The following is a 16,543-nucleotide window of genomic DNA, read 5'->3' on the forward strand; positions in this document are numbered from 1 at the left end:
AGTTATCTTTTCATGTCTTGGCGTCTCAAATCTTATTAGTCAGAAAGCGCATGCACGTAGTCTCGACCAGCGCGTGGTGTGCTTCTTTCTGAGTACTTTACGTCACAAATTGTACTTTACGTACTTGATGATGACGTAAGTTAATTGTATGACATTGTGTTCTATTTCGTTGACTGAGCACGGCCGGGACCAGTTGGCGTGAGCGCTGGGATTTCGAGTTTCATTCGACATGTCAATGCATCGCAGTATGAAATAATACAGGTAGGAGGTTAGTCGATATCGACCAAAGTCGATAAGTGCATTCTTCACTATGGTATTGAATCTGATTTCGTCGTCCATCTTGAATCAAAAAGCACTCTTCTTACAACAAAAAACCCAACTTCGTTGCGAGCTACGGCGAAGCTTCGCATGTCAAAACTTGAGAAGCGATGTTGGGGTCAAAGTACCACGCCGTAGCTGCGGGTTTTTGGTATTAAGACTTTGCGAAGCTTCGTGTAGTCGACTACGGGCTCAATTAAGGACAGGCTTAAGTAGGCTAGATCTAGATCTAGTGTCTCGCTTTCTTGCACAGTGTCACCTATGCTTACTGTGTGTGTGTGTGTATGTGTGACGGAGTGATTGAGTTTGTGTTACTGTTTGTCGATTTCTTACGTGAGCCTTGAAGGCTTCGCCTCTTGTTTTTAAATGCTGTCACATATTTCTCATCACATATTCATACCGTACCTATGACCATATGATATTTGAACTTGTTTTTTTTTCTTCTTCTGGGCAGGAAATGTGCCTGGCTAATTTGGATACATGAGCACAGTTATTGCTCTCTAAATCAATGTGTGATGGGTGCAATAGCCTAGTGGATTTAACTAATGTGCAGACCTGCTAGTGCCTTAATTATGTGTACATGCAAGCACAAGATGCATGGAAAAGATCCTGTAATCCATGTCAGAGTTTGATGGGTTATAGAAACACGAAAGTACCCAAACATGCAATGATCCATCCCCCGAATGCTGCTTAAATGTTTGGGTGGGGGGGGGGGGGGGGGGGGGATGGCCAATAGCACCTTTGAAATAAAAACCAGAACACAACTGAAACAGCATCATTTTGTGACTTTATTTAGAAGCATTCTGATATTCATCTGCAACTGCACCGTGTACAGGTGAAGTTATGAGTTGACAGAACACAGCAGGGGTAAGTTGTGCTGGCTTGGTGTCAATTGTGTCCGTTGTGCACAACGTTACAAGATGTATCTTGTGTCGGTCGTACAAAAATTGTGTACCACACCTGAAACATGGAATATTAACGCAGAATTTAGCAATGAGCATATATATGTTAGTATATCAATGATCACGCTAGCCATTTTCCTGACCAATATTTGTTTTACATGTACGACTACGAATCATGTTCCTTACAGAAAACAGAAATACTGTTCTGTCACTGGTCTAAAACACTGATTTTCAGGAAGAGACCGGTCAAATGGAATATCAATACCTACAGTCGACCAGTTGTCAATTTCAGTGGGTTTTTTTTTAATGTTATTTGGCATCATTCTAGCTGATTAAATGACCGAACTGTTCAGCTAATGCAGTAAATTGATTGTGTCAGCACCCAAGGCTAGACACAGGATGGTGTCACTCGTATTGCTTTCTTTCTTCGTGGCAAGCTGAACACTCAAATTAACATTGCTCAGAGCTCCCTTGTCTCAGAGGTAATTGTTAAGACCATTGACCGTTTGCAAGTGTTCAAACAAAATCATGGTAGCTGTATACATGAGAATGTGTAGAATGTCATGTGATGTACAGTGGCTGTGAGCACACCAATTCCACAAGTCAACAGCCTGACTGTTTCTTGTGCTCAATGGAAATGTTTTGCTGAATTAATTTCATAACTGGCACCTATATCAATCGGCAAAATTAATTCAGCAATAAATAGCATCTGTTGATTTGTTTGTTTGTGTCCAGGTGGAAGGATGTTTGTATCCCATGTAAAAACCTGGCCAGACCTGCCGTGGTTTACAGGATGGTCTCACGGGTAGGAAGCTACCTTTCAGTCTGCAGACACCATCACCCCTGGAATGATCTAGTCTCCCTCCTTTTGGCATGATTTCACTGGCACACCACGCTCGCCAGTGATTGGCCACAGCCATAGGTATATGATCTTATAAGTTACCCCTCCATTGGCTCTGTCAACACACGTTTTTAACTGCTTGCTACCCTTTGTATAATAAATCGGTCATAGGGGCATCATCGTCCCGAACGAAATCTTCAAAATCTACAAAACCTTTTGGAATTCTGGGTTTGGAAATCATTTTATCAGATTACACCAACACCTTTCTGCGATTGGTCAATGACATAATGTCGGTCACACTTCAAAATAATGTCAGTTATCAACTTATTCTACCTCGAGCAGTGAGATCGACAGAAAGTACAGTACACAAATACGAAGGGAGATTGCGACTCAAAACCGATGAGTCGATACTGTTCCCCATGCTTGAGAACTCAAGTGTACTATTTGTAGTTAAAATCTCTCTTGCAAACCGTGAGCCAGATACGCTCAGTCGGTAAAGCGCCCGATCGCATTTCGTTACATTGGGTCGCTGACAAGAACATTTTTTGTTTTACCTTTTTTTCTGAACGTTTCCTGCTTGTATTTTATTCATTTTTCTTCATTCCAAAGATTTTGAATGATTTATTAAATCAAATTAATCAAAGAGTTGCATAATTATTGAGTACTTCAAGTGATTAATTTCTCAGAATTACCCATTCTATTTTTAGTAACATCAAATTTTTGGGAATGGGCGATTGTATCACCTCGCGTCGACTGCATGTATGGTGGTTAACTACTTCTGATTAATGCACTTCTGCTACAACCCATAAAAACTTGACAGAGATATTTTTGAACATCATCTGTTCTCAGAATCCAGCCTTTTCACTTGCAGGTGTGTGTAATGTGATATGCATAGGTTGGGTAGCAAATTTCATTTTATTTTTTAATGTCTGCTTGAGTTTCTTCCCGCAAATTGTGAAATACCAGGGGTTGTGCTCTTTGCAAAACATTATGCTTTTTCTCATTCTTGCCATTTCAATTTGGGTCTTATCGCTGCACAAGATATAGGTTTTGTTTTCCATCATTATGCAAATCACTCAAAGTCAGCATGACCCCCCAAGTGGCTCTATCCCATCTCCCCCCCCTTTCCCCGTCGCGATATAACCTTCGTGGTTGAAAACGACGTTAAACACCAAATAAAGAAAGAAAGAAAGCATGACCCCCTAAATATTCATCTGTTTAATCCATTGTTTCCACTCTGCAATTTGATATCAGGAAGCAAAAGAGCAATTAGTCTTGCAAAGTGTAATCAGTTTGGAAATGTTGTTTGACATCTTTATGTTGTAAAACAATGTCTGTTGGCATGTGTTGTTCTGTTTTTGTTTTAGTACTATTGCTATCCTTCATACTTTAAAAAGGCTTACATGAATAAACTTGAAAAAGAGCAGGTTAAACTTGTTTGATCAATGCCTTTTGTGTCTTTCTCATAAAGTAAGACAGAGAGAGTAGTTAAAGATTGTACACCGAAGGCGCCATTTTGGAAAATGTTCTGACGATTTGGACCTTAAAAAGTTCAAGGGACATTTGCTGTACTGTAATTTAGAAACACCTGCAATGATTTGCTCAAAACTGTTCCAGAACTATGCCAAATAATTAAATGAATTTTAATCAGTGAGCGGTTTGCTTCGCCCAGCTCTCCTGTGTCAAGAGCCCGATTCCGTTCGTCATCATGGTTTATCGAGTCCTCATAGGTACCCATTCGTCAAAGCAGATTAAGACCGTTGGATTGAGAAAGTCAAACCTACAGTCTAGCAAACACGTGCATATCATAGTAAAAATGCTTCACATAATGTAAACAAACACACAGTCCGTTCGAGAATATCACGGTCTGAAATGACTACCAAACAGCATTCAGATTTGAAAAATAGAATGCTTAAACACTAATTCTAAGACCTTCCTCGTGTGTGTGGTCATCTATTCAACACCCAGCTCTCGGCTCAATTTCATATCTGTATTTCTAGGAATAGCACATGAAATACTCAGGACGATAATGATGACTGGCGCAAAGAGGCGTCACAATGAGAATTACAGTCTGGGATTCCCACTCAAAACACAGCCGTTTTCAATTTGAGTAACTCAGCGCTCAAACGTTTATTTTAAGGTATTCCTGGTGTGTGGTCACATAATTACAACCCCCAACCTTAACTGTATAGCTCTTGGGGCGATGAGAGACAGTTTTCTGGTAAGACATCATCACTTCAAGTAGTATTCTGTGATGCAGCAGTGCTCGCTGCAAAACACATCACCTTTAAACTGTTCTGTCCCTCAGTTTCTAAAGCTCTGTCACGAAGTCATACATGTAATACACCAGTTGCACTGTGTACTCCTATCAGGTCTTAATGTGTGTCAATTTCTAAACTAAGAACAAGTTTTACCATAGCCTTTGATCTTATATAGAATAGAATGGATCGCGTCTTGAAGACCTTGTAAATGCAGAAAAGCTGAATCATTGTGTGTGAGACTGTTGTTTGTCTTTTATTTCTTCTATTTCTCATAGCCTTTAATCCTATGTGCACAACACCAGTTTAGATATGTGGCCCTAAAAGATTGATGAATGACCAGCAAAAAACACACCATGGCTTCCATGAGAGCGGTTCCCGATTCCTTCATAGGGGTAGGCTATAAGATGGGGGCAGTGAAGATTTCTGCTGTTTGATCCGTGTGCGCGTCTGTTCGTGTTGTGAGACAAGTGCAAGGGAGGCAATCCATGTGAGGGGGGAGGCGGGAGGCAGGCCCTTGCTTCCCATTGCTCTCTCCGCTCTAAGCAGTGACTGTCCTTGCTAAGGTCACGCCATGCATCATGACACAACGTCAACATGTACACATGCATCTAGCTTCCTTTGGGGAGATATGTAGAAACCTTGTGCACAGTGTCATTTTATATTCTTTGGCCTTCACATCATCTCTCTCAAAGCCAAGCCCCTCCTTCCTTCTCTTCCTCTAGCACCCTCTTCCCTGGGTCTTGTTTTCCCTACCCTACCCTCTGTGTCAGGAGCTGTCTTTCATGTGGCGTTGGTAATTTGATTTGTTTCCACAATGTCCTTGGGGGTAAGACAAAGTTAGACTGACCCAGGCGAAAGTCAGTGCCCGGTTTTTACAATGGCAAGAGATGGAGAAGGGGGAGGGGGTTCTGGAGAAAGCTGCTATTGACCGCTTTACTGATGCACTCTGTTTATATCTGGTTTTATGTGTGTGTGTGTGTGTGTTTTTTTGTGGGGCGAGGAGGGATTGATTTCACAAGGTATTGACCGCGTGCATCAGTAAAACTGATTTAAAAAAAATCTGACCTGGCATAAAATGTTTTTGGGTTTTAGTAAGGAGAAGCCGTGAAATTCTGGAAGCATCGCCATAAGGAGGTTGATGCTGTTTCTTGAAACCCTGACTGTGTGGGTCAGGTTTGGCCGGGGTGCTAACATCGAGCGCGTGCACCAATAAGGTGACCGTGTTTTACTTCTTGCTTTTATTTCACGTGCGACCATTGGGGAAGGGGCTTGACGTCATGAGCGTAAGAGGCTGATGCTGTAGTGCTTTTTGTCGGCCTTTTTAGCGGTGCGGCAGTGGCTGAGTGATGGTGGTGATATTGACTGCAAGACTCTCCATCAGCCCACAGCGTGATGGCCACGCTGCATTCCACTGCACCCAGTCCATGCACTGCCAGCCTGTTTCTGCCTTTCATGGATTACGCTACCGCTCTGTCCTCATCAACAGGGAGAGGGGTGGGAAATGGGGGAGCCTTTTTGCTGTGCATGTGAGACCTATTATTGTTTTAGTTGCCGCTGCCTGCGACAAAGCTGAAACATCAGCAGTGAAAGACGACCGTTATTACCGTAACGCGATCCCCCCCGCGATCACTTGTAATCAGCACAAACTGTGTCACCCCGGGGGGGGGGGGGGGGAGGGGAGGGAGGTAGGTAGGGGGTAGTAGTGATGGCATTTCTCGGCTCACAAGAGGCAGTAGTAGTAAAAGAGCGAGGGGAATGGCCTGGAAATACAGAGAGGGGTGGGGATGGAGGGACAGCAGTATCTGCATACAAATGTTGCGCCTGCACGCAGAGTCGTGGTCACCGTGTCCTGCCGCACAGTCAAGACGTGGGTGGAACTTTGATCCCCCCTTATCCCCTACCCCCTACCCCCTCACAGCAGCCAGGGTCACAGTGGGGCCAGGGGCGCGGGGAGGGAGGTGGTAAGGGGGGTAGGTATCGATCCGAGATTGGTAGGCAGAAGAAGAAGAATGCGGCAGGAGGAGAAGGGCTGGGAGAAGTCGAGTGAGGAGTAGCAGCACATACATCACGGACTTGGCAGTGATTTGGGTGCACGGTGCTGCCTCGTCCATCAGCCTGGCCGCTCATTTCACCCCATGTTGCTAAGCGCAGGCGTCAGCCGCATGCAGGGAACACAAGATGTATGCCTCACGTTACCAGCACATTGCCAAGGGACCCACGATGTGGAGCCAACATTCTACCATGGCCTCTGACCAGTCACCAGCCAGTCCTGTGTCGCCTCACGGTGTCCACCAGGTTACTTGCTCTAGCTCACCACGTCTATAGTCTTCCCTGAGAAATGTCAATCTCGATCACACTGCCGTGTTCCAAGGCAACTGTTGTGGTCTTACGTATGTAGTTCACAGTGTGGTTAGGTTTGGTTGTAAAAAAGATGTTTTATTGCGCATTCGCGAGAGAGACTGCCCATTTGATAACTAAACGGTTACCATATCTTCACCTGTGTGTATATCATGTAAAGGAGATCTGGCAAGGGTCAACTATTAATCGGACACATGCACCGCCTGGCGGTGACCTCACAAGTAATTTTCCATGGGCGAGGCACAATGATATGGGTTTTTTCTTCCTTTTCTTTTTACTTTTTGGGGAGCAAATGCTTCCCTCTTTTCTTTTGAACATAATGCCAATATTGAACTGATTCAGTGTTCAGAGTAAACCGTCTTTATGTTAAGAAAGAGGAACAACTTTGGAGAACCTTTAGTTTGTGTGTCAATGCAGATAAGTGATTGTCAGTAAGTTGAGATAGAGGGCATAACAATACAGAATGTAGGATAAACAGAAGACCTTGGTTCTCTCTCTCTCTTTCTTTATACTGTATTTGGGCAGGCTAGAAAACACGGCAGTTTGCCTTGGACTTGTTTTTATCATCCTTTTTAAATAAGGTCCATTTCCGTTCTGTGTGTGTGTGTGTCTCGCTCTCTCTCTCTCTCTCTCGCTCTCTCTCTCTCTCGCTCTCTCCCTCTCTCTCTCTCTCGCTCTCTCCTTCTCTCTCTCTTTGTCTCTCTCTTGCTCTCTCTCTCTCTCTCTCTCTCTCTCTCTCTCTCTCTCTCTCTCTCTCTCTCTCTCTCTCTCTCTGTCTCTCTCTCTCTGTCTCCATCTGCCTCTCTGTCCTGAGCAGTCATTACAAAAACGAAACAAAACTGTACATGTATTGTGTTAGGAACGTATTCTTCCTGTCTTAATCTGATAATGATGTTTAATTATGGCTGATCAGATGGAACATTAAACTGACTTGTGTGTTGGTGAGTTCTTGCCACTACCAGCTTGTACTGTATGTCCAATTATCCATTCTTGATGGGTAAAGGTGTATGAGTAAATGTTCTCACACAGACTAGTAACATGTAGTTATCATCGCCCCTTGGAGGTGATGGATAAAGAATTGTTTCGCTGGATTGGCTCTTTTACCTTGTCTTGGATTGTTTCGCATCATTTCCAATACTTTTCCCTTCAATGTGTACAAAGAGACAAGAACCAACGAACAAAAACAAAACAAAAAACATGCAGGTCTGGAGGCAGTGGGGTTTGAACTCCAATGCCAAGTTAGCCGAGGTTTGTGTGAAGTAGGACAATGGATGGAGCAGGATGTACAAGGAGAACCTTTAGTGTGTGTGTCAACGTGGATCAGTGGTCGCCAAATGAAGGGAGCTGTCAGTAACAGTTGAGGTAGAAGGAATACAAGTGCACAAGGTAGGATACACACAATAATATATGGCTTGCTGTGTGAAATTGGGTTTACATTTTTCTTCTTCAAATATTGAAAAAGGGGTGTAAGAGGGGTGAAGTGAAAGTGGGGAGAAATGTAAGAGGGGTGAAGTGAAAGTGGGGGAGAAATACGGTGCACATTAGAAGTGTGGGGAGAGTGTAATGGGGGCACTGACATGCACAGTAGTTGGGGGGGGGGGGGGGGGGGGGCACTGACATGCAATTTTCAGAGGTGGGGCAGAGTAGGAGGGGTGACATGCATGCACTTTACATGGACGGGGAGATGAGGGATTACTAACATGCACATGGGGGGGGGGGGGGGGGGTACTAACATGCACACCAGAAGGAAGGTGTGGGTGGTAGGGCTCACCAACATGCATTTCTAAATCAAACTGCTTGAGTGTCTCAAGGAGGGTGCAGAAAAATCAATAGTCGGCCAGCAGGGGGGGGGGGGGGGGAGGGCTGTGAAAGAGGCTAAAGTAAATTTACAGCCACGATGGATGGTTGCAGCGTCCTCTGTCCTAAAGCTTCTTCACTTCCGCTAACCCACATCCCTCCCCCCTCCCCTCAAAGCTGTTGGTGGGGGAGAGTGACCTTCATTTGTGTCTTCCTTTTTGCTGCGGAATTGCTTGACCGAATTGTAGTTATGCAGGATCTCTCGGCTCTCTTTTTCTCTGTCTCTGTCTCTGTCTGTCTGTCTCTCTCTCTTTCTCTCTCTCTCTCTCTCTCTCTCTCTCTATCTCTCCCTCTCTCTCTCTCTCTCTCTCTCTCTCGCTCGTTATTTTAACATTTATAAAACGTATTATAGATTAGTCCCTCTCATGGGCGAGGGCTGGATGTAAAAAAGCACCTGTTTGCTTAAAGAATTTGTCTTGTCTTCCTACTCTGTCTCTGTCTCTGTCTCTCTCTCTGTATCTCTCTCTCTGTATCTCTCTCTCTCTCTCTCTCTCTCTCTCTCTCTCTCTCTCTCTCTCTCTCTGTCTCTCCTAAACGTTTAACGGTAGATAAGCGAGAGTTTAATGTAATATAGCACCTGTTTACGCCAATGCCTTCCTTTAAAAAAATTTTTTTTTTTAAATCCTGTGCGTGTGGTGTTTTTTTCTATCTCTGTGTCTACTGTCTCTATTTCTCTCACACACACACCCCCCCCCCCCCCCCTCCTTCCCTCTCTCAGTTTTATTGATTTTTGCCGATTTTCTTGTGCTACTAAGGTGCAAGATGCGGTTTGTTTTTGTTTTCTGTTTCTGTTTCCGCCGATGCTTGGATGAAAAAGGCCTCTCCTTGCTTAAATCTCTCTAAAAATCTATCTCAATCCTTTGAATTTGAATCCAACAATCATGCCACATCAGGTCGGGTTGGTCGGATGTTTGGACTTGATTTCCATGGCAACAGCGAAGGCAACTTTAGAGTACTGACATGTGGTCGTTGATTGTCCTAGACAAGGGCGAGGAGGGCGGTGGGAGTAGGTTGCGAGTGTTGGGAGAAACGAGTTGTGGCCGTGGGGTGGGGGAGAGGGGGGGGGGGGGGGTACTACGGTGTACATGTTTAGCCCTGTTTATGTAGAGGGTGAGAGGACAAGGGGGGGGGGGGGGGGGAGGGTCAGACACCCATAGAACTTACACTGATAAAAAAAGTTGAGAAAAGAAAAGGGACAGAAAAAGAAATGAAACAGAACAAAACATCAGAAAGGCAGACAGTAACAGAACCTGAAAAACACACAAGAGACAAAGCATGAAAAAGGCAGACAGGAACAGAGCCAAGCATGAAAAAGGCAGACAGGAACAAAACCAAGCATGAAAAAGGCAGACAGGAACAGAACCTGAAAAACACAAGAGACAAAGCATGAAAAAAGCAGACGGTAACAAACCCCGGAGAAAGCAAACAGAAATACCCAGAGCACACACAGACAAAAAGAGGAAAAATCGGAAATAAGCAGACAGACACAAAACGTAGCAAAGGCAGACAGAAACAAAAGACGAAAGAGGCAGATAGAAACCAAACCCGGAACATGGAAACGAGAGGAAGGCACTATGACGGCTTACTAGTGCCAAAACCTGGGGTTACCCATTATCACGTGATAATTACTAATTAACGCTGTCAGTTACTGTTTTCACCTTTTAGTTACTCATTTTCACGGGAAAATTACTAATTTTTGGCTCACGTAAGTGTAGCCTATGCGATCGTAACTTTGTCTGTCTGTGCGTGCGTGTGTGCGTGTGTGTGTATGTCTGTGGTAGAAACTTTAACATTTCCGAGTCTATGTGTGAGTGGTTATCCAAGACTATGGATAAAGCTCGCATAAGATTACGTCACGGTCAAAAGTGTTTGACGTCAATTAATGCATCATGACGGCATGCCTCCCTGTAGTCTTTCTCTCTCGCGTGGTGTGTGTGGTCTCGGTCATTGTTATTTTGAGCGGGCCGAGACTATTTGGCAGTCGTGTCCCTGTAAGTAGGCTACATGCAGACACAGACAGATCTAGATCTAGTGTCTCTCTTTCTTGCACAGTCGTCTATGGCAATCCGAATGGTGCAAAAGTCCCTTTTAGCTCTTGATGTCTAAATAACACATTATTTAGCTAAATAACGCGTTATTTAGCTAAACAATGCTTTATTTAGCTATATCATGCATTATTTAGCTAAATAATGCATTGTTTAAATTAAACAATGCATTATTTACAGATACAGAAAAAAGAGAGCCCAGAGCACTAAATAATGCATTGTTTAGCATAAATAAGAGATTGTGTTTGTAAATAACTCATTATTTATAAATAATTACGCGTTTTCTCTAAACAATATATTATATGTAAATAAAGTGTTATTTAAATAAATAAAATATTATTTAGATAAATAAAATATTATTTATCTAAATAAAATATTATTTAGATAAATAAAATATTATATGTAAATAAAATATTATTTATCTAAATAAAATATTATTTATCTAAATAAAATATTATTTAGATAAATAATTTATTATTTAGATAAATAATTTATTATTTAGATAAATAATTTATTATTTAGATAAATAATTTATTATTTACTGTTTTTGCCTTGAAATAGTATTATTACACTAAATAATGCTTTATATAGCTATATAATAGGTTTCCGCTATATAATTCATGATTTGGTAAATAATACATTATATACCGTAAATAAAATATTATATACCGTAAACAATTCATTGTTTAGCGCATCGCGAAGCCGTTTTTTCTCTTGTTGTTTTTTTCCACGTGTTTCCGTGGATCCACGAGAGCTCTGTTGATTCTCAAACTGACCAATCAGACAACTAGCATCTGTACACTAATTAAAGTCCCATTGTTGAGTGTGACGAAAACTCGTGGTGACGATTTTAAAACATGTTGGGTCACGCATGGTCCAATCTTACATGGTCCAATCTTACATGGTCCAACCTTACATGGTCCAACCTTACATGGTCCAATCTTACATGGTCCCATCTTACATGGTCCAACCTTACATGGTTCAACCTTACATGGTCCAATCTTACATGGTCCAACCTTACATGGTCCAATCTTGCATGGTCCAATCTTACATGGTCCAACCTTGCATGGTCCAACCTTACATGGTTCAACCTTACATGGTCCAATCTTACATGGTCCAATCTTGCATGGTCCAATCTTACATGGTCCAACCTTGCATGGTCCAACCTTGCATGGTCCAATCTTACATGGTCCAACCTTACATGGTCCAACCTTACATGGTCCAACCTTACATGGTCCAATCTTACATGGTCCAACCTTACATGGTCCAACCTTACATGGTCCAATCTTACATGGTCCAATCTTGCATGGTCCAACCTTGCATGGTCCAATCTTACATGGTCCAACCTTACATGGTCCAACCTTACATGGTCCAATCTTACATGGTCCAACCTTACATGGTCCAACCTTGCATGGTCCAATCTTACATGGTCCAATAATATATATGGACCATGTAAGATTGGACCATGTAAGGTTGGACCATGTAAGATTGGACCATGTAAGGTTGGACCATGTAAGATTGGACCATGCAAGGTTGGACCATGTAAGGTTGGACCATGTAAGATTGGACCATGCAAGGTTGGACCATGCAAGGTTGGACCATGTAAGATTGGACCATGCAAGATTGGACCATGCAAGATTGGACCATGTAAGATTGGACCATGTAAGGTTGAACCATGTAAGGTTGGACCATGTAAGATTGGACCATGTAAGATTGGACCATGTAAGGTTGGACCATGTAAGGTTGGACCATGTAAGATTGGACCATGTAAGGTTGGACCATGTAAGGTTGGACCATGTAAGGTTGGACCATGCAAGGTTGGACCATGTAAGATTGGACCATGTAAGGTTGGACCATGTAAGGTTGGACCATGCAAGGTTGGACCATGTAAGATTGGACCATGCAAGATTGGACCATGCAAGATTGGACCATGTAAGATTGGACCATGTAAGGTTGGACCATGTAAGGTTGGACCATGTAAGATTGGACCATGTAAGGTTGGACCATGTAAGGTTGGACCATGTAAGGTTGGACCATGTAAGATTGGACCATGTAAGATTGGACCATGCAAGGTTGGACCATGTAAGGTTGGACCATGTAAGATTGGACCATGTAAGGTTGGACCATGTAAGGTTGGACCATGTAAGGTTGGACCATGTAAGATTGGACCATGTAAGATTGGACCATGCAAGGTTGGACCATGCAAGGTTGGACCATGTAAGATTGGACCATGTAAGATTGGACCATGTAAGGTTGGACCATGTAAGGTTGGACCATGTAAGGTTGGACCATGTAAGATTGGACCATGCAAGGTTGGACCATGCAAGATTGGACCATGCAAGATTGGACCATGTAAGATTGGACCATGTAAGGTTGGACCATGTAAGGTTGGACCATGTAAGATTGGACCATGTAAGGTTGGACCATGTAAGGTTGGACCATGTAAGGTTGGACCATGTAAGATTGGACCATGCAAGGTTGGACCATGCAAGGTTGGACCATGTAAGATTGGACCATGCAAGATTGGACCATGTAAGATTGGACCATGTAAGGTTGAACCATGTAAGGTTGGACCATGTAAGATTGGACCATGTAAGATTGGACCATGTAAGGTTGGACCATGTAAGGTTGGACCATGTAAGATTGGACCATGTAAAGTTGGACCATGCAAGATTGGACCATGCAAGATTGGACCATGTAAGGTTGGACCATGTAAGGTTGGACCATGTAAGATTGGACCATGTAAGGTTGGACCATGTAAGGTTGGACCATGTAAAGTTGGACCATGTAAGATTGGACCATGTAAGATTGGACCATGTAAGGTTGGACCATGTAAGATTGGACCATGTAAGGTTGGACCATGTAAGGTTGGACCATGTAAGATTGGACCATGTAAGATTGGACCATGCAAGGTTGGACCATGCAAGGTTGGACCATGTAAGATTGGACCATGCAAGATTGGACCATGTAAGATTGGACCATGTAAGGTTGGACCATGTAAGGTTGGACCATGTAAGGTTGGACCATGTAAGGTTGGACCATGTAAGATTGGACCATGTAAGATAGGACCATGCAAGGTTGGACCATGCAAGGTTGGACCATGTAAGATTGGACCATGCAAGATTGGACCATGTAAGATTGGACCATGTAAGGTTGAACCATGTAAGGTGGGACCATGTAAGATTGGACCATGTAAGGTTGGACCATGTAAGGTTGGACCATGTAAGATTGGACCATGTAAGATTGGACCATGCGTGACCCAACATGTTTTAAAATCGTCACCACGAGTTTTCGTCACACTCAACAATGGGACTTTAATTAGTGTACAGATGCTAGTTGTCTGATTGGTCAGTTTGAGAATCAACAGAGCTCTCGTGGATCCACGGAAACACGTGGAAAAAAACAACAAGAGAAAAAACGGCTTCGCGATGCGCTAAACAATGAATTGTTTACGGTATATAATATTTTATTTACGGTATATAATGTATTATTTACCAAATCATGAATTATATAGCGGAAACCTATTATATAGCTATATAAAGCATTATTTAGTGTAATAATACTATTTCAAGGCAAAAACAGTAAATAATAAATTATTTATCTAAATAATAAATTATTTATCTAAATAATAAATTATTTATCTAAATAATATTTTATTTAGATAAATAATATTTTATTTAGATAAATAATATTTTATTTACATATAATATTTTATTTATCTAAATAATATTTTATTTAGATAAATAATATTTTATTTATCTAAATAATATTTTATTTATTTAAATAACACTTTATTTACATATAATATATTGTTTAGAGAAAACGCGTAATTATTTATAAATAATGAGTTATTTACAAACACAATCTCTTATTTATGCTAAACAATGCATTATTTAGTGCTCTGGGCTCTCTTTTTTCTGTATCTGTAAATAATGCATTGTTTAATTTAAACAATGCATTATTTAGCTAAATAATGCATGATATAGCTAAATAAAGCATTGTTTAGCTAAATAACGCGTTATTTAGCTAAATAATGTGTTATTTAGACATCAAGAGCTAAAAGGGACTTTTGCACCATTCGGATTGCCATAGTCGTCACCTAAGCTTACTGTGTGTGTGGGTGTGTATGTGTGAGGGAGTGATTGAGTTTGTGTTACTGTTTGTCTATTTCTTACGTGAGCCTTGAAGGCTTCGCCTCTTGTTAGTTTTGGCACTAGCAATCCGTGAGGAAGTGAGCCAAAACTAAAAATTAGTAATTAACAGGTGAAAGTTAGTAATTATTCCGGGAAAATTAGTAATTTTACCGGGAAAATTAGTAATAAACACGTGAAAATGGTAATGGTATAATTACAATTATGAGGTTTTGGCACTAGTAAGCCGTCATAGAAACCGCTTGCGCGTTCGACAAGGGTGAAAGGGAGAGAAGCGTGGAGCCACGGTATTGAGATGGGGGAAGGGGGCTGGGTTTGGTACACACACCTCCTTGTTTCATACTGGGGGCCACAGTAAATACATGGGGCAAATGTTTGCATCAGCGAAACCTATGTACTTGGGCTTTGTCTTTGTCTCCCTGTTTGAGGAGGAAGAAAAGTATGCATTTGTGTGTGTGTGTGTGTGTGTGTGTGTGTGTGTGTGACGTACATAAAGAGTAAGTGTACGTGCGTGTGTGTGTGTGTGTGTTTTGCCAGAGTGTGTGTTTGTGCTAGTGTATTTGTGTGTGTGTGTGTGTGTGTGTTGCAGCTTCTTGTCTGGGAGCAGATAAATATGATGTCAGTTTAACAGTGCGCATTACAACCAGAGAGAGGGAGAGACTCGGAGAGAGAGAGACTCAAAGAGACTGGAGAGAGAGAGAGAGGGGGGGCATCATGCCCGGGGTATCTGAGGAGGGATTAACAACAGTGTTGATGGATGTCCTTTCCCAGACACTAACAATGAAGCGTGTCAGTGTTTATGGCTTTACTTTTATCTGGCTCCAAGGGGAGGAGCAACTAAGCAGCGAAAACAAGAAATGTTCTATTCTGCTCTTCGCTCCTTGAGGACTGTGGTGCATTCCTGCACATTCGGTTTGAATTAAATGTTCTTACGCTTCTTTTCTTCCTATCACTCCAGACATGCGCGGTGCAGCCAGTGCCATGTAGAGTAGAGTCTGCATTTTGTCTGGATTCCCCGGAGTCACTTCTGTCCCTGTCTTGTGTAGCCATGAATCGGTTCTTTGTCTGCTCTAGTAATTCTTTGTTAGATGTACTCCTGAATCGGTTTTATCTTTGTCTTGTCTAGCCCTGAATCAGTTCTTTGTCTGATCTAGTTCTTTGTGAGATTTACTCCTGAATCAGTTTTATCTTTGTCTTGTGTAGCCATGAATTAGTTTTTTTGTCTGATAAAGTTCTGAATGAGTTCTCTCTTCGCCTTGTGTATCCCAGAATCCATTCTTGGTTTAATCAGACATTTTCCCATTGTAGTCACGATTCAGTTCTTTATCGCATCAGCTTTGATTATTGTCGTCATGAATCCGTTCAATCAATTCAATCAATCAACTTTTGGGTATGATTCATTTCGTCTTGTATGTTTTGCCCACTTGCATTATTTTTTTCTCAGTGTCTGAAATTATAATCCATTGATTTCAATGTGTAGCAAGGCACAAGTTGCTTGGTCTGCGATTTCACAAAATAAACAATAAAAAAACGAAAATGAAGCTAGACATTTTTCAGATTTAAATGTGTTCAAGTGCTAGTCTTTCGGATGAGACGAAAAACTGAGGTCCCTTCGTGTACACTACATTGGGGTGTGCACGTTAAAGATCCCACGATTGACAAAAAGGTCTTTCCTGGCAAAATTGTATAGGCACTGATAAAAATGTCCACCAAAATAATAGGCCGTGAAAAGTAGGATATGCGCCGAAATGGTTGCGATCTGCTGGACGATGTGAATGCGTAATGTATTTTGTAAAAAAATCCATCTCAT

The 16,543-nt window shown here is 42.0% G+C and overlaps 1 protein-coding gene and 1 long non-coding RNA gene across 2 annotated transcripts in view; one reads left to right on the top strand and one right to left on the bottom strand.

Moving 5' to 3' along the window:
- The window catches only part of LOC138950950 (colorectal mutant cancer protein-like), a 72,443-nt gene that overhangs the window by 24,642 nt on the left and 31,258 nt on the right, over positions 1 to 16,543 (top strand). The window lies entirely within an intron of this gene.
- On the bottom strand, positions 1,093 to 5,206 carry LOC138950954 (uncharacterized). Its single transcript, XR_011450887.1, has 2 exons — positions 4,675 to 5,206; positions 1,093 to 1,278 (listed from the first exon to the last, which is right to left on the bottom strand). It is a non-coding gene; the product is annotated as an uncharacterized lncRNA (long non-coding RNA).

Source organism: Littorina saxatilis, linkage group LG16 (assembly GCF_037325665.1).
Source record: "Littorina saxatilis isolate snail1 linkage group LG16, US_GU_Lsax_2.0, whole genome shotgun sequence".
Taxonomy (NCBI): domain Eukaryota; kingdom Metazoa; phylum Mollusca; class Gastropoda; order Littorinimorpha; family Littorinidae; genus Littorina; species Littorina saxatilis.